The sequence below is a fragment of the Anolis sagrei genome, chromosome 5, assembly GCF_037176765.1.
Source record: "Anolis sagrei isolate rAnoSag1 chromosome 5, rAnoSag1.mat, whole genome shotgun sequence".
Classification (NCBI taxonomy): Eukaryota; Metazoa; Chordata; class Lepidosauria; order Squamata; family Dactyloidae; genus Anolis; species Anolis sagrei.
In genome coordinates, this window is record NC_090025.1 from 47,820,715 (window position 1) to 47,840,069 (window position 19,355).

The 19,355-nt window shown below is 41.2% G+C and overlaps 1 protein-coding gene across 1 annotated transcript in view; it reads right to left on the reverse strand.

Annotated features, from left to right (window-relative positions):
• SLC10A7 (solute carrier family 10 member 7) overlaps positions 1-19,355 on the reverse strand; it is a 175,630-nt gene that overhangs the window by 117,424 nt on the left and 38,851 nt on the right. The window lies entirely within an intron of this gene.

Genomic DNA, 19,355 nt, shown 5'->3' on the forward strand with positions numbered 1-19,355 from the left:
AATAAAACCAGCAGAACTCAAGGGCTGGCTTACTATAGAGGTGAAAGTTATTATTATTATTATTATTATTATTATTATTATTTATTGCATCTCTATGCCACCTTTCTCAGCCTGAAGGCGACTCAAGGCGGCTAACCCTGGCACAATTCAATGCCACAATGAACATAAACAAAATTAAAACAAAATTTAAAACATTTAACACACATTATAAAAACCCTGTAAAAAGCATAATAACAACAATAATTGTGTTTTTGTAGGTTTTTCAGGCTATATGGTCATGTTCTAGAAGCATTCTCTCCTGACGTTTCACCTTCATCTATGGCAAGCATCCTCAGAGGTTGTGAGGTCAGACCTCACAACCTCTGAGGATGCTTACCATAGATGCAGGCGAAACGTCAGGAGAGAATGCTTCTAGAACATGGCCATATCGCCCCAAAAACCTACAACAACCCAGTGATTCCAGCCATGAAAGCCTTCAACAACAACAACAACAACAACAACAACAACAACGACTTTATTTTTGTACCACGCCCCATCTCCTGAAAGGGACTCAGGGCGACTTATATGGGGACAAGCCCGAACAGACATTGATTAAAAACACAATGCATTAAAATAAACAACATCATAATAACATAAGACAACATCATAAAACAACCAATAGCCTGACAAGTAATAAATACTGAACTCGGAGGGTAGGAGCCTTTGCAATATAGTTTCTAGACAGGGACTGGTGTAAAAAGTGCAATTATTGCATTTCCCCTCTAAAAGCCCCTTTAAAGGGGAATTGCAACAATTCAACGAAATGCAACAACTGCTTCTTACCCTTAGTACTATTTTAGCTGAATCAAACCATATTTTACTTAAGTTATGCTTCAAACAATGTACTTTGGAATATGTTTTACATTGAATACAATACAAACCCAAAATGAAAAAGAGAAACCTAAGACAACAAAACACACCCAACGAGTGATACAAAATATAATTAGCTTTGAACTGGTTGAAAAGGAATTACTTTGCTTACCTAAACATCCGAGAAATAATGATAGGAACAAGTATTAATCAATCAAATTCCATGTGAAATGCAATGTTTACATCTTGTAAAGTCTTCCCCTTCACTATAAAAAAACAAGAAACTCTTGGATGGCATCTACTCCAAAGATACTAACCACAAGTAGAGAAAAGGGAGAACGTGAGATGGCATTGGGGAAGGAAACTGCCATGTTCATAAAGAGTACATGAAGGCAAAAATCAAATTAATTACCAAGGACATCTTCTAGTCATAGAAAAGAACTTGGCAAGTTTGAACCAAATCCAAAACACAGGCTCAGCTGCAGCAGAACTTGCCTTCTGCTCTATAAAGAGAGTGCGACGAAAATGAATGCCTAATGAGAAGCTTGGCTCCAGAGAGCTTAGCTTTCTTATTCAAGTTCATAATTAATTCAAAGCTTTGATAATTTCATTAGAGTCATCCTCGGCTGGCCCTATCAATAAAAGATAGCACTGGACCACAGCTTCTTGGTGGCCCAAGCTCATAAGCAAGAGGGGGCTTAGCCTTTGCTTGCTGGCTTTGCGAGATAGCAAGGACAATGGCATATGGTACTTCATGTTGCTGAGGGAGCTTCTAGATCGAAATGGCTAAATAAAACATCATAGTTGACAGTTGTAAAACTAAAGCAACATATTTTAACACCTCTGCCTCAAAAGCATTCTGCTTTTAAACACAATGAGAAGGCACCAGTCCAAAGGACTTTGCCTGCCAGCAGGAAATGCTGAAACTAGGAAACACATTCTTTAACCAGTAGGAATTTAACTACTGTATATTCTGGTGTATAAGACTACTTTTTAACTCAAGAAAATCTTCTCAAAAGTCAGGGGTCCTTTTATACGCAGGGTCGTCTTATATGCGGGAGTAGTCTTATACGCGGGAGTAGTCTTATACATGGGAGTAGTCTTATACATGGGAGTAGTCTTATACGTGGGAGTAGTCTTATACGCTGAAGTAGTCTTATGCACGGGAGTAGTCTTATACATGGGGGTAGTCTTATAGAGTGGGTGCTGAAACTTCCAATCGAATTGGAGAATCTGTGGTTGCTGCATATGGTGGGGGGAACTCAAAAATGGCAATGGCTGTGTCACTGCTGTATGCAGCGACTGTATGAAAGCATTAAGGGCAACGCTGCACAAGTACGGTAGAAGAAAATCCGTTCATCAGGATTCGTGGACTTAATGCGATTCCGATGGGTATAATTCTATATACAACCCACAGTGTAGTGGACAAACAACAGCAGTACAAATTAGAAAACAAAAATATTGGCAGCTCCACTAGTGGGTGATAACCTAATTGCAATTGTCAGCTCCAACATTCACCTCAAACAGGTCTTCAAACTCCACAAGACACTGAGAAGCAGCCTTCTAACAGTCCTTTTACCAGGTAGAAGTCCACTCCCCACATGTGCATGACCTGCATGGTCCCAGAAGAGCTTCAACCACAATTTCACACCAAAGATTGCATCTGAACAGTGTTTACAAAATATAGGTGTATACTGATGTCTATGTAAAAGGAAGGAGCATTTTACAAGAGAAATGAGCCACTAGGAATCACATACCTTAACAGCATAGATACTAGCAAAAGCACTGTGAGCTGTCTTGAGGCTCCATGTTAATAGTGAGATATAGTAACAAGCAGAAGATTCACTGTTCTCAAATAAAACTCTGGCTCTGAAAGCTAACTTTGGAAAGGCTTGAAGATAAAATATCTACAGTGGTAAACCAAAAAAAAAGACGAGCTGGGATTGGGATCCCCTAAGCAACATCAGGAATGCACAGCCACAAGAGCAGAAAGAAGGAAGAGCTACGATGAGACCTCTGCAGTTCTCGAGGCCAAGCTCATTTCATGCTCCCATATCCTGCTTATGCCCTGATGTTACGATGTTCAACAGTTCCATCAGTAGGATGTAAGGATGTGAAGAAGCAGCACATAATTACAATATGTTGCGGAGTCAGGTTATGAGTGAATCCTACTTAAAGCTTTGGAAAGTTACTTTTTTGGACTACATCTCCAAGAATCTCCCAGACAACATGGCCTGGGTCCATGCTGGGGGGGGGGGGGGGGATCTTGGGAGTTGTGGGCTTAAAAAGGCATTTCTCCAATCTCTCGCACACAGTATGGGAAAAAAGTGGGATAATGAAGATGACAGAAGATTGAGATGGGTATGAGCTGTGAATGATGCAGCACCCTAACTTCACCAGAATTGTGAAAATTCAACAGAATACTACAGCTAGAAGGAACTGGAAGTCTATTTGTGAGGGAGGTTGTGGGACAAAGGTTTCATAGTGTGCACATAGAATCCTAGGCTCCTCCCTAAACTACAAACCCCAGAATTCTGCAGGAGGCAGAAACCAGATTTTAAGTGGATTTCTTCTCTGGTGTGATGAGGCCAACAGAGTCTCATCACACTAGAATGAAGAGACTTCGTGGGCCATCCAGTCCAACCCCCTCCCAAGAATCAGGAAAATCACATTCAAAGCACCCCTGACAGACGGCCATCCAGCCTCTGTTTAAAAGCCTCCAATGAAGGAGCCTCCAGCACATTCTGGGGCAGAGTTCCACTGCTGAACAGCTCTCACAGTTAGGAAGTTCTTCCTAATGTTCAGGTGAAATCTCCTTTCCTGAAGCCATTGTTCCACATCCTAATCTCCAGGGCAGAAGAAAACAAACTTGCCCTCTCCTTCCTATTACTTCCCCTCACTTGAACCTTCTTCCCCTCACTTGAGTCTTCTCTTCTGCAGGCTAAACAGCTCTTTAAGCCACTCCTCATAGGCTTGTTCTCCAGACTGTTAGTCATTTCAGTCACCCTCCTCTGGACACATTCCAGCTTGTCAACATCTTCCTTCAATTGTGGTGCCCAGAATTGGACACAATATTCCAGGTGTGGTCTGACCAAGGCCAAATAGAGGGGCAGCATGACTTCCCTGGATCTACACACTATACAGTGCAGGCCAAAATCCAATTGGCTTTTTTAGCAGCCGCAGCACATTGTTAACTCATGTTTACATTGTTGTCCACAAGGATTCCAATATCTTTTTCACACATACTGCTTTTGAGCCAGGCGTCCCCTATTCTGTATCTTTGCATTTCATTTTTTCTGACTATCTTGCATTTATCCCTGTTGAACTTCATTTTGTTAGTTTTGGCCCATCTCTCTAATCTGTTAGGATTGTTTTGAATTCTGCTCCTGTCTTCTGGTATTGGTGTCATCTGCAAACTTCATGATCATGCCTTCTAACCCTTCATCTAAGTCATTAATAAAGATGTTGAACAAAATCTGGCCCAGGACAGAACCCTGCGGTACATGCATCCCACTTGTTGCACTTTGTGTACTACAATCTAATCAATATTAAGGAGAAAGCCAGTTGGGAAAAGCCATAGCTGAAAATTTGGGCATTACTTCTACATTTGGTATAACATCTAATTCTGTCCTAACGCCAGCCTACTATGAATGGGTCAGTTTTGCCTAAAATAATCCATCAAATCTCTTTAATTTTTGATGCATTTCTTTCACAACCAAATTTACGATTATCCCCAGCTCATACCTTAATTGCTATTACTATGAATTGAATGCTCAAGTTTTGCAGAAAACCCCATTCATGCATGCATCTGGGGCTGCAAACAATGCCGTTTTCTCTCTCCTTTTTTTTTAAAGAAAAGCTATGTATTTTCTCTCAGTTGCAACTCATAACTATTCATTTGACATCAGAAAAGAATATATATTCACGTTATTGGTTGTGGGTGCTAAATTGAATCAGGTGTCCTTTCCTCTTAAGAAAATTAAGTTGCTTTTGTGCACGAGTGTTTTAATGAGAACAGAGCCTGCCGACATTGATAAATGGCAATGACACCAGAGAGAGCATGTAAGCAGGACAATATGCGCATGTTACAGTCTTACAGGCTATTTTTCACTGACTATCCTGAATGACTTCACCATTTCTTAAGGGGCCTATTAATCTCAAATTTAGTTATTACACAACGTTTATTTGAACATATATTCTGGGGATGATGACAGTTAATAAAGGAAAATTTTTACGAGCACTATTTTTACATATTGTTCCAGCCACAGCTTCCCTCTCGTTCTTCTGTTCTGATGGAATACTGTGCTTATGATGCAGCTTTATTTAAGAGAGAGAGAGGTACATATATTCAGATGTCTTTTTTAAGCATATGGGGACTCTTAAATAACAGTTAAAATGCATGCTAAAATCATACCCCAGAGAAGCCAACTAAAATGTGATGCTAAATGTTTAACAAGAAAGCACTAGATGCATAAATTGATCCCTTAAAGGCAAATTTTATATATATATGCTCCACAGCATCACTATATATATGCACCATAGCATCACTATAAAACAGAATAGAATGCAACTTCTCTATTATAATGAACATTCCTAGTTAACTAAGTGGAAACTGCCTGCATGTCTGAAGCCTGAATAAGTCATGTCTTTCTAACCTCCCTTGTGAACATACCCCTTGTACAGCACAACAAAGTTGGCCAGCATGCAAACATTTACATGTATACAATTGCTAAGTGTGGGTGGTAATTATTTATATTTGAAAACCTAAAAGCTGACTTTTTTTTTCCTAACTCATTCACTCCAATTTGTCTGTGTCATCTCATCCATGATGGAAGGCAAGTCCTAAGCAAATCACATTGTTCAAGTGATATGAAAAGCAAAGAACTAATAGCAATCATTTAAAAAAATGATACTCCTTTTGCAAAAGAACATGCTAAAGCAGTGTTTCTCAACCTTCCTAATGCCACAACCCCTTAACACACTTCCTTATGTAGTGGTGACCCCCAACCATAAAATTATTTTCATTATGCTGCTGTTATGAATCATCATGTAAATATCTGATATGCAGGATGTATTTTCATTCACTTGATGAAATTTGGCATAAATACCCGATACGCCCAAATCTGAATACTGGTGGGGTTTGGGGGGGGGGGGTGATTTTGTAATTTGGAAGTAGTAGTTGATGGGATTTACAGTTTACCTACAATCAAAAAGCATTCTGAACTTCACCAACAATGAAGTTGAATCAAACTTGGCACACAGAACTCCCATGACCAATACTGGAAGAGTTTGGTGGGCACTGACCTTGAGTTTTGGAGTTATAGTTCTCCTACATCTGGAGAGTACTGTGAACTCAAACAATTATAGATCAGTACCAAACTCGGCATGAATACTCAATATGCCTAAATGTGAACACCGCTGGAGTTTGGTGAAAACAGACTTTGGACATTTGGGAGTTGTAGTTCCTGGGATTTATAGTTCACCTACAATCAAAGAGCATTCTGAACCCCACCAATGATAGAATTGGGCCAAACTTCCCACACAGTACCCTCATGCCTTGAAGGGACCTGCTGGCATGAGCCTACATCCAGCCTTGCATGCTGTCTCCCGCCGCGCACATGCGCACCACTCTGCCAGGTGCCAAGCATACCTGCTCTCCCCTCCCCTTGGCTGAGAGACCGGCTGAGAGGCTGGCTAATCACAGGGGAGGAGGACTTTTGGTGGGAGGATTCACCATCTGTTTCCAAAAAGGAAGAGAAGGATAGGTGGAGAGATCGGCAGCCTTCGCTGCAAAAGGGGTTTCTAAGACCAACAAAAATAAATGTTTTCTGATGGTCTTTGTTGACTCCTCTGACATCCCTCGTGACTCCCCAGGGGTCCCAACTCCCAGGTTGAGAAACGCTGTGCTAAAGCATTTAATACATGTGGTATACAATGCATTCAGTTCTGGACAGTTCATGCAAGGAGATACACTTTCCCTCCCCTCTTTTGCTGTATCTGATGGATTCCGCTGTGGGGAGAGCAGGAGGGCAAAAGCTTAAAAGCCAAATCATATAATATGAAATCATTTCATCTAGATTCTAGTCCAAGACATTTCCAACCATCTTGCTGATAAAGGAGCTTAACTTTACAGTGTTTTGTTTGTTTTACAGCATGCACATTAAAAATTAATAACTGAAGCTTTCTTTAAATCAAACCCTCAGAAAATGGTTCAAATACATATATGGATACAGAGGAATGAATGGAATTGTAGTTTGATATTTTTAATCTATAAGATTTGTGCCAGATAAATGTTCTTGAAACTGTATTGACTCGGCTGTTGTTTGCATTAAAATGATGTTACAAACATTGGCACGTACAATGTTCTAAATAGGAAAGTACAAACTGCAAACTCTTTATAAATCTGCTACACCTTCCAAGTAATTTATGGTATGATTCCTCTGGATGTTGCATTGTAGAACCTAACAAATTCCTACAGAAGATATCTCTTGGTCCTTCAATGCAACTCTAAGGTATTTTGGGACTAGAAGTCAAGTGATTTAATGCCATCTCTGTTTACAAACCAGCTCAAGCACTGCAATCTGCGGAGGAGGTCCTGCTTTCGGTCCCACCCGTCTCAAGCACGGCAGGTGGGAATGAGGGAGGGGACCTTCTCTGTGATCACTCTCCACCTCTGGAACTCCCTCCCAAAAGAACTAAAAACTATCCCTTCTCTCCTTGCCTTAATTGCTAAAAACACATCTATACACTCTGGCATATGGAGAAGAGGAAGACTAATACAGCTCGACATACATCACTGTTTAGATACATTTAAATTTGCCTATACTGGAATTGACCTCAGCCTGTCAGTTGTTGGAAACCATACTACCTCTTAATAAGGGTCCTGTTGTTTTAAGTGTTTTATTTTGTGTAAATTTATATGACATGATTACGTCTGCTAGGGTTGTTAGTTCAGTTTTTTGATATATTCTTATTTGGTATTAAGTTTACAGTTAGGCTGTTTTATACTGTTTGATGTATCTCATTTTGATGTGATTTGTTGATATGTTTTTTTGTTGGCATTGAATGCTTGCCATGTGTGTTGGAAACCACCCTGAGTCCCCTGAGTCGGATGGCAGAAGATCCCATCATTAAGACAATTGATTCCACTGCCAAACTATTATCAGGACGTTCATTCTAATGTTAGATCAGAATCTACTCTCCTGTATCTTCAAGCCATTAGACCTGGTTCTACCCTCTGTGTCAATACGTCAGAAGTATTGAAAGTTGAAGTTGCAGTTAGGTCACCTTTGCTTTCTCTTCCACAAGTTGAACATGCCCAACTCCTTCAACTTCTCCTCATATGTTCTGTTCTCCACACCTATCATCTTCATTGCCCCCTTTTTAACCTACTCCAGTTTGTTTACATCCTTCTTTAAATGAATCCAGCACTCCAGGTGATGCCTGACTTGTGCATAATACAGAGGCATTATTATTTCCTCCCACTTGGAAACTATATTTGTAAGATTAAAACAGCATTTTGTTTGTTTATTTATTTTTGCTGAAGCATTACACTCCTGGCACATGATCACATTATGATCTCCACCCTTTGCATAGATTCAATTTTAGTATCTTCCTGTCCCTATGTAGTTCTCCATCCTTCAGTGGCCGAACTGGTGGGGTGAGCTCCCATCTGTCAGCTCCAGCTTCTCATGTGGGGACATGAGAGAAGCCTCCCATGGGATGGTAAAACATCTGGGCATCCCCTGGGCAATGTCCTTGCAGACAGCCAATTCTCTCACACCAGAAGCGACTTGCAGTTTCTCAAGTCACTCCTGACACACACACAGACACAAACATCTAATATATACTATTTATATCCACTCATATATCCTATTCATTCCTCACAGGACATGTCTTCTAATCTTGTTCTGACTTTTGGAAAGTGAATTGACAGGTGCCATTTTTCACCTTGCAGAATGTCTGACTTAAGTTAACCAATAAGGGCATGGCCTTCTTGGCGATGGCATCTGGCCCTAGCTATTAAAATGGCTTCACTGGGAAGATTTGCCTACTACCCCCTTTAAGGTCTTTTCACTTACAGATAAAGGTCTTTTTATTCAGTAAGGCCTTTTAAACAATTCTTGGAATTCCACTGTATTGATACTTTTTTTTCAACTAAGCTGCTGTTTTATATTATTCCTATTAGAAAGTAAGTTTTTATGCAGCATTTTTATTGTTTATTGCTGTATTGATTGATTTATTTCTATTCTAACATTTTATTTTATTTGTCATGCTCTGTACGCCACCGCGAATATTTGCTGATGGGTGTATATATAAATTTAATAAATCATATCAAACTAAGCAATATCCCGTTCCCACAAACTGAAACGGTATAAGGCACACTGCTTATTTGTAGCAATTTGTTTACCCAGTGTTAGTGCCTATATATATTTTTCTTGAAAGAAATGCAGCAAGTTTTTATGATTATTTATGACTTCAACAGCAACAGGAACCTGTGACTGATCAATCCAGAAAGTGTTTCAACTTAACAGTTATTTCTAGCTACAAAGGACAGAAAATGATTTTGTCTTATAAACCAGTAAATACAAGCTATTTCAGCATCTTAATATTATCTTGCATTAGACAGCCAAGAGATTTGCTATGGAGCAAGCATAAACTTAAGCTCAAAATACAGAACCATATTAAATGATGGCTTTCGTTCATGGCTGGTGCAAAAATGGAAAGATCATGGCACATTTTGCACCCTTGCCAGCTACAAGATGCTCCTGTGGCTTTGAAATTCTACCGCATACCCCTTATTCACCCAACCTCGCACCATTGGACTTCCACCTCTTTCCAACAATGAAGTTACTTTTGAAGGACAAGCATTTTTCAGATGATGAGACTCTGATTTCTGAAGTCACAACATGGCTTTTAGAGCCACCCATCAACTTATTATTATTATTATTATTTATTATTAACTTTATTTGTACCCCGCTAGCATCTCCCGAAGGACTCGATGCGGCTTACACAGGCCGAAGCCTCAAAACACAATACAATAAAAAACGTAACACAACAATAAACAAAGCAAATCAAAACAATTAAGCAAAACAACAACAATGGCAATACATCAAGACATTATTTAAAACTGGCTCGGCTGGTGCAATGGGGTACAGGGTTAAAAGTGCTGAAATGGTAGGAGGAACGTAGGATAAAAGTGCGGTGTGCAGCGACATTAGTTGTGCTAAAGTGCTACTATGGCTTAGGATGGGGGTTCCTATTCTGAGAAGGCACAGCGGAACAGCCAAGTTTTTAAATTCCTTCTGAAAACTGCTAAGGTAGGGGCCTGTCGGAGATCTTTTGGAAGGGCGTTCCAAAGTCGGGGGGCCGCCACAGAGAAAGCCCTGTCCCGTGTCCCCACCAAGCGCGCTTGCGACGTGGGTGGGATCACGAGCAGGGCCTCCCCAGATGATCGAAGTGAGCGTGTGGGCTTGTAGATGGAGATGCGGTCGCGCAGGTAGGGTGGTCCCAAACCATTTAGGGCTTTGTAGGTAAGCACCTGCACCTTGAATTGGGCTCGGAAAATAAATGGCAGCCAATGGAGCTCCTTAAACAGAGGGGTAGACCTCTCTTGTGAGGTGTTTACAGCTGCTTAAAAAGATGGGAGAAGTGTGTGTCCCTAGGTGGCACCTATGTAGAGAAGGACTAATAACTGTGCCAAGTTTCACTGCTCTCAGTCCACAGGAAGTGGGTCAGGGGAAGTCTTTAATGAACACCTCTTGTAAATATATTAGACGAGTCAGGCATCTAGCTAGTCTTTACAGATGACTGAGGGTGAAAGTGAAGTTATCAAGCACTGAATGAATTCCACTGTTCGTGGCTCATCCTCAAAAAACTAACTCTGCCTTCTGTGCTCTCCCGTCCAGTTATGTAAGCCAATGTGTGGATATTTTCAAAGAGAGATGCAACCAATTACTTTACACCAGCCTTTATCAATAGGTATGTCAGCTGATGGGAATGGAAATCATAGACTAGTATATGTGGAGGCCACTAGGTTGGGGAAGGCTGTTGTATGCAATACTGACATTAGAATCTGCCTTACATTTCTCCCTGTTGACATTCATTTTGGTAGTTTGGGGCCAGCTCTCTAATTTGCTAAGGTAATTTTGAATTCTCATCTTGTCCTCTGGAGTATTGGCTGTCCCTCCTAATTTGGTGTCATCTGCAAATATGATAAGCATGCCCTCTACACCATCACCCAAGTCATGATAAAGATGTTGACTAGCACTAGGCCCAAGACAGAACCCTAGTAAACTCTCTCCAGAATGAAGAGGAGTGAGTCACTGGTGAGCACCCTTTGGTTTCCGTTAGTGAACTAATTATAAATTCACCAAACATTAGCACTATCTAACTCCTATGTTATTAGTAGTTTGCAAGAATGTCACGAGAGACCTTGTCAAAGGCCTCACTAAAACCAAGATAGGCTTGGTTGCTGTGAGTTTTTCGGGCTATATGGCCATATTCCAGCAGCATTCTCTCCTAACGTTTCACCTGCGTCTGTGGCTGGCATCTTCAGAGATTCTGTTGGCAGTGAGACAAGTGGAGTGTATATAACTGTGGAATGTCCAAGTTGGAAGAAAGAACCCTTATCTGTTTAAAGCAAGTGTGAATGTTGCAATTCGCAAGCTCAAATTAGCATTTGAGTAGTCATGAAGTTTGCAAAGTCAATCAGTGAGGGTAGCCTGGCCTTTATTGCCTGGGTGCAGGGCTGTAGCCAACCCCCCCCCCGAAATTAGTTCACCCCCCCCCCAAAATTTTTCAGGTTAAAAAAAAAACCTGGTTTACTCATGAATTTTAACTGGTTAACCAAATCCCCATGCTAAGTCTATGAGATGCAAAAAATTAAGAGACCCTCCAGAACTGCAAGCACTATCTCAAGCAAATACTGACAATTTATTCACACTGTCATTACTTGCAGCAATAGCCGATGTAGCGAAGCAACCAAGTTGGGGGGGGGGGGGTTAAATGCTCTCATTAAGGAGGCCAAACTTGGTGGAGGTGGTTGACAGGAGCGGAGCTGCAGGCTATTGAAGGCTGCTCTGCCCCCTGCTGTGCTCTTTGCTTCAGGGTGACCCTAACCCCCCCTCGAAATTTTCAACCCCCCCCCCCCCCCAAATTTCAACCCTCCCCAAAATTTTCAACCCTCCCCGAAATATTTTTCTGGCTACGGCCCTGCCTGGGTGGGAGAAAGAATAGCCATTAAATGCTAATCAAGGTGGCCAATTGCTACACTTCCACCTACCTCAAACAGACAACAGTTCTTTCTCCCACCCTGGACATTCTACAGAAATATAAACCCCATTTCCTAGTTTCCAATAGACCTCACAACCTCTGAGGATGACCGCCATAGATGTAGGTGAATCATCAGAAGAGAATGCTTCTGGAACATAGCCATACAGTCTGGAAAACACACAACAACCTAGTGATTCTGGCCATTAAAGCCTTCAACAATACAGTTTACCACTGTTAGGATTTCTGGAAGTTAAAGGCCAAAACATCTGGGGACCCACAGCTTGAGAACCACAGCTCTAGAATCTTTCCTGATATTCATGCCAGATTGACCAGATGGTAATTCTTTGGGTGTTTTTCCCCCCCCCCCTTTTGATGGTGGGGACCATATTTGACCTTCTCCAACATGCTGAGACTTCTATTGTCCGGGAGAACAGTTTCCCAGGTTTGTGGTTGCCTTTTCAGAGACTGAGAGTGACTTGTTCTAGATCACCCAATGCATTTCCATTGTTGAGTGGGGATTTGAGCCCTTGTCTCCTGAAATCCTCTTCCAAGACTCAGATTACTGCAACACGCTAGCTCTCACTCTTCAGCCATCCTGATTTGTGCAGATGCTTCAGTTTTTATGTGTCTTTTATTATATAAATCGTATTATTACAGATGGAAAAACAGTGGGGGAAAGGAGCAAAGCAGTACCTTCTATTTTATATTATTCACTGGGGAGGTGTACAGGCACAATGGAATTTATGCTTGTTGCCCTGCAAACAATCACCACTGTTAATGGTTTACATATCTACTGAGAAGTAAATCCCACTGAGTTGCATAACACTTATTTAATAATAAAAGTATACAATCTCTCCTTTTGTGTACAAGAGAGGAAGGTAAAATATAACACAAACTGACTGTTTTAAAAAAGCGTCTTTGGTGCTGTTCACCAGAGATGAGGCCTTTTGCTGGTCTGTCTTCAAGATCTTAACTTTTAACATGCACAGTGGCAGACAGTAAAAGGTTACTCAATAATGAACTGAAGACAGCCCCCAAACCCCCAGCTATGAAACTATCTAAAATTTTAATTTATAGCTCAGTTTTGTTCACTACCAAAGGCTTATTAGCTTAGTAGGCTAGGAAATAGCTGTCATACCAGAACAAATGGTTTGTCACTTTATGATTTAATAGAAAAGGCCCCTGAACAGCAATGCCTAAGTAACTGCCAACATGTGACTCTCCCCTAGTCAAGCACTTTATATCTGTTTCTAAGTGACTTTTCTTCTCCGTCTTTTAAATTACCTCAGAAGGTATTCTCCAATGGTTACGGAGCAATAATGGCCTTCCAAACAGAAGTTTCATTCAAAGCTAAAATTTCTAAGATCTTAAGCTGCAATGAAAACACTTAAAGGTCTTGTCCCTTGATCCTCCTCAAGGCAAATAATCTATAACATGATTAGAGACCTGCAAAACCAATGCATCCCCATAACTCCAAAGAGTATTACTAAGTGAAGTGAAAAACCAAGGCCACTTCTTCAACAGTGCCCTTTTAAATTTACCTCTAAGGCTATATAAACAGAAGTATTATCTTTCTGCAAACAACCTGCTGTCTCACGATTTTCTGAGCATCTTTATGTGATGATACACAACACAGGAAAATATAGACGCCAACTTCATTTCCAGTTAATCAAATGGGACCACCAGGGGAGTGTACTTATAATTATACTATAGTGACAAAGATCCATGCAATTTAAAAGACTGTGCTCCAAAATAAGACATTCTCTGTTCTAATCTAGTTGATTTAGAGCTTGTCTACATGCGCATCAAAATGCAGGCTCATCCTAAGTTGAGTCCTAGTCATCCCCACAACATTTCTCCACTTTCAGTGAGTATTGAGCATTTTTTGTTTTTGTGTCAGGAGCAACTTGAGAAACTGCAAGTCACTTCTGGTGTGAGAGAATTGGCAGTTTTGACATTGCCCAGGGAATGCCCAGATGTTTTACCATCCTGTGGGAGGCTCCTCTCATGTCACTGCATGGGAAGCTGGAGCTGACAGATGGGAACTCACCCCACTCCCCGGATTTGAACCACCAACCTTTTGGTTAGCAGTAATGCCAGCACAAGATTTTAACCTCATCAATCCATTTTGGCCATTTTAGAAAAAGTCAGGGGATGCTTCAGAGTTTAACTAAAACTTCAGAATATCCCACAGCTTTTGGCAGTGTGGACAGCAAGATCAGGACCAATTAAGCCTAGTTCACTGTCCACACAGGGCACTACTGCCATCCTCTTTTCCCAGCACTCATCACTGCAGGAAAAAAGAGAAACATCATGCCCATGTTGCCAGTGCCACTCCCAGCCAGCTCCCAGCCATCATGGGCATCCTTGTCCTGATATCAGATTGGTTTCCTCCATCTCCCTGGTCACGCAGGAGCCCCTGTTGGTGTCGACATGGAGTGTCCACAATAGCCAGGAGAGCACACAGGAAATTGTGATGGTGACAGGAAAGGCGAGGTGACATTCCAGCCTTCCAGCCTGGCTGAACCATGTAGACTCCAATTCGTTCCCACAGTGGATTCATTGAGGGTGCATGTGGTCAGGTAGCTCTAAGGAAAGCTTACTAAAAACAATGGGTTAGTTTTTTCGATTATTTTGACATTTCTCCTATTTGTTTATTATTTATTGCACGCATTTGTACCCCGTCCCTTCTCACCCCCAGAGGGGGACTTTCCAACAGACAACCATTAAATGCCAAACAATATATTAAAACAAGACAATTACAATTAAAACAGCCAATAAAAACAGTTACAAACATTCAATTTAAAAGACTTCCGCCAGTTCAGAATCTTAGTCCAAGGTCAGTCCATTGCTGGTCACATAAAATCACTTTCTTCCCAATTGCTACATCTACTGCTCAAATGCTTGATCCCACAGCCAGGTTTTTTTTTATGAAAGGCCAGGAGGGAGGGGGCATATCTGATTTTGTTGGGGAGGGAGTTCCACAGCCGAGGAGCCACCACTGAGAAGGCCCTGTCTCTTGCTCCCACCAGTCACACTTGCAAAGGTGGTGGGACCAAGAGCAGGGTCTACCCGGATGATCTTAACGTCCTTAATGGTTCCTAGAGGAAGATACATTGACAGGTAAACTGGGTCAGAGCTGCTTAGGGCTTTATAGGCTAAAGCCAGTACTCTGAATTGTGCTCGGTAGCAGACTAGCAGCCAGTGAAGCTGGTGTAACAGGGATGCTGAATGCTCCCTGCACCCCGCTCCGGTGAGCAACCTGGCTGCTGTCCATTGGACTAACTGAGCATTCTTCAGAGGCAACCCCACAGAGTGTGTTACAGTAATCTATTCAGGATGTAATCAGAGCGTAGACTACCGTGGCCAAGTCAGACTTCCTAAGGTATGGATGCAGCTGGTGCACTCCCCTAGCCATCACCGAGACCTGGGGTTCCAGGTTCAACGCTGAATCTAGGATCACTCCCAAGCTGTGAGCCTGTGTCTTCAGGGGAGTGTAACCCCATCCAACACAGGCTGCAACCCTATGCCCTGTTTGGCCTTATGACTGACTAGGAGTATCTCTTTCTTGTCAGGATTCAGTTTCAATTTGTTAGCTCTCATCCAGACCATCACAGCTGCCAAGCACCGGTTCAGGACCTGAACCTCCTTATTAGGTGGAAAGGAGTGATAAAACTGACCATCATTTGCGTAGAAATGGCATCCAACACCAAACCTCCTAAATACAACTATATCAAGCTTTAGGAACCTTTGGTTCTTAAAATATTTGAAGCACCAGACAGTCTCTACCCTACAATAACCTAAGCTTAGGTTACGAAAACTCTTCCCCACAAATGAATGTGGGGAAGGAGGTGACTATAAGCAAAAATGAAGTGATGGTGCTCATTTTGTTTATTTTCATACAGTGTTACTTGATATTAAAATTATTAGTAAATTCCCATATTTGCAAACCAGCACAAACATAATCGTATTTTGTAGAAAATTATCACTAGGGCCTATGCAACTCTCGAAATCTCACACAATACAATTGCAGTCAGCTTTGTACCTAGGAACATGCATGATTTTGTTAGATTTGTTTTAATGACAACAAGAAACAACATCCACAATGCTTCTTTAGTAAACATTTTTCAATCTGGAATTATTAAGAATGGCAACATACACTGATATGTTTTTTCAAAACTTGAACAACATTGTAATTAGCGGCCCTATTGGACAGATTTTCTAATAAATTCCCAATCTATACCAATATGGGAACCTTCCTCCTGACTTCTTTCCCTCATTTACATATCTGTGCAGGCCTATTCTTTTTTCTTCCAGGCCCCTTTGCCCTTTCAATCATGAAGCATATTACTCCACTGTCAGTGCAAAGCAGTTCCTAACAACGGGGAACCCAGCTGGGATAGGAAGAGGGCAGCAGGCTCATGCATTAACATAATAATCCAACTGTGTTCCCATAGGCCCTTAGGGCAGACAGCATATTAGGTAGGCCTCCTGTGCAGAGCCAAGTGGAAGCTGCCTTATCACCTGCCTATCAACCTGTGGCAGTTACAGCCAACTCAATAGCACCAGCTCCTGCCAAGCTGCGGTGCCCAATTACCTTGCGACAAAGGACAGAAAGCCATTTTTCTATGTCTGTTTAATGTACCCCGTGCATTTCCTTATTTATGATTTGAATTTTCTGCATAGTTTCCAGAGGGATTGACTTATTGCCTTTTAACTTTTTAAAGTCTAGAGGACATATTGCTGCATCAGGCAGAAACGGGGCTTTGAAACCAGATTCCCAACACAGAGCAAAGCTTTGCCAAATGCGCCTTTTGGTCACTCACTTCATGATAAATGGGAGCTGGAGAAGAAGGGGATTAAGAAAAAGGACAATAGGGAATGATTCAGCATATGCTGTCACAGGAAGCATTTTTTCATTTTTCAAAAAAATACTTTGTAGTTTTCTCCACCAAATCCAGGATTTATGACCACTGGTAGCTGTAGTCAAATTTCTGGCTACTAAAAAGCATGAGATGAAGTATAACCCTTTTCTGCTTTGGTCGTATTTCAGTTACATACGTAATGGTACAAATAAGGATAACAACCAATTTTGCTGGTATGATGTAACAAATGAGTATAATCCCATCCACATTCAGGGCCGTAGCCAGAAAAAAATTTCAGGGAGAGGTTTTTGAAAATTTGGGGGGGGGGTTGAAAATTTCAGGGGGGGGTAGATTAAACCTGTCTCCTAGCTCATGCTGAAGCAAAGAGCACAGCAGGGGGCAGAGCAGTCTTCAATAGCCTGCAGCTCCGCCCCTGTCAACCACCTCCATCAAGTCTGGCCTCCTTAATGAGAGCATTCAACAGCCCCCCCCCCCCCCAACTTGATTGCTTCGCTACATTGGCTATTGCTGCAAGTAAAGATAGTGTGAATAAATTGTCAATATTTGCTTGAGATAGTGCTTGCAGTTCTGGAGGGACTCTTAATTTTTTGCATCTCATAGACTTAGCATGGGGATTTGGTTAACCAGTTAAAATTCATGAGTAAACCAGGGCTTTTTTTTTAACCTGAAAAATTTCAGGGGGTGGGGGGGGGGGAAGGTTGAACCTGCCCACATTCATTCAGTATTCTTTATTGCAAATGGTATTTTAGAAGCCAAAAATAAGGGATTGCCTCATTTTTTCATGATTAAGTTGCAATTAAAATTTACTGTCTCAAAGAAACGTTTCATATATTTGACTGATTCTGAGATCTTCCACTCCAGAAGGTGGGTTTTCTGAAGACAGCCTTAGGGGTCACGTTAGGAAAGAGGTGTAAAGTTCATGGGAAAAGGAGAGAAGGGCCTACCAATTTTTTTAAAAAAGAGGGGGGATAGAGGGGAGAAGGAAGAACAGTATCCAACAATTGTGGATAATGGAGAACATTCCAATTGGAGAACATTCCAATTAACGGTTCCGGTCCAGTTTACCTGTCCAAACATATCTACCTCTATGAACCATCTCGAAGATTAAGATCTTCTGGGGAGGCCCTGCTCTCGGTTTCACCTCCTTTGCAGGTACAGTTGGTGGGGACAAGATACAGGGCCTTCTCATTGGTGGCCCCTCGACTGTGAATCTTCCTCCCAAGTGACATCAGATTATCCCCCTCCCTCCTGACCTTTAGGAAAAAAATTGAAAACTTGGGTATGGGACCAAGCGTTTGATTTTAATAATTTATTGTTGATATGTTTTTAGTGGATGTTTTAGTGTATATGTTTTTTTTATTTTCTGGATATGTACTGTATGTAATGTCTGCCATCGATTTGTGCCTCTACGTACGCCACTCTGTATCCCCTTTAGAGTTGAGAAGGGTGGGATATAAATATAGCAAATAAATAAAATAAATAATGTTACTCTGAGGCACAGGAAAAGGAGGGCCAAAAGAGAAAATGCTCCGGAATTAGCTCTGCACAGATACAATATATGTGAGCCAGAAAGACCAAGAAAAATATGGTTGACAATCATTTTTGTCAACAGGTTGAGTGAGAACCTATTACATTACTCCAGTATCCCTTAATTCAATTGTAAGATAACTTCTCCTTTTCAACCTGCTTAAATTAATGATATTGCACCAATATCATGGGCATTGTAAAAACTACATTCCACTTTCAAATACCTTGGGTTTATTATCATTATGATTATAAATTATTTAGTTCAATTTCATTCAGTTGGTAAAGATGCCTGTGCTTAATTGCTGAGATTTGGAAATAAATCACTAAATGCATCATCAGGGATGATACTGTCAACTGATACATTCAAAGGCATAGTCGATAGCACAGTCAACAGGAAATATTATATGAAAAGCAATTTCAATATCACTCAATTTATTTTGAAATGTAAATGTAATACTAATAAATGAAGATACATTTTCATTTTCAAAGAACGTGGATGGCAACTCCCAAAAAACTCCCATCGGTGTGAGTCTGTTGTTATAAAAACAAACTTAACTTTGGGTTGTTTTAACTTTTTTTCGTGCTGTATGGCCATTATCCAGAAGCATTCTCTCCTGACATTTCACCTGCATCTATGGCAGGCATCCTCAGAGGTTGTGAGGTCTGTTGGAAACTAGGAAAATGGGTTTTATGTATTTGTGGAATGTCCAGGGTGGGAGAAAGAACTCTTGTCTGTGGAGGTAGGTATGAATGTTTCAATTGGCTGTCTTGATTTGCATTTAATGGCCTAGCAATTTCAAGGTGTGACTTCTTACTGCC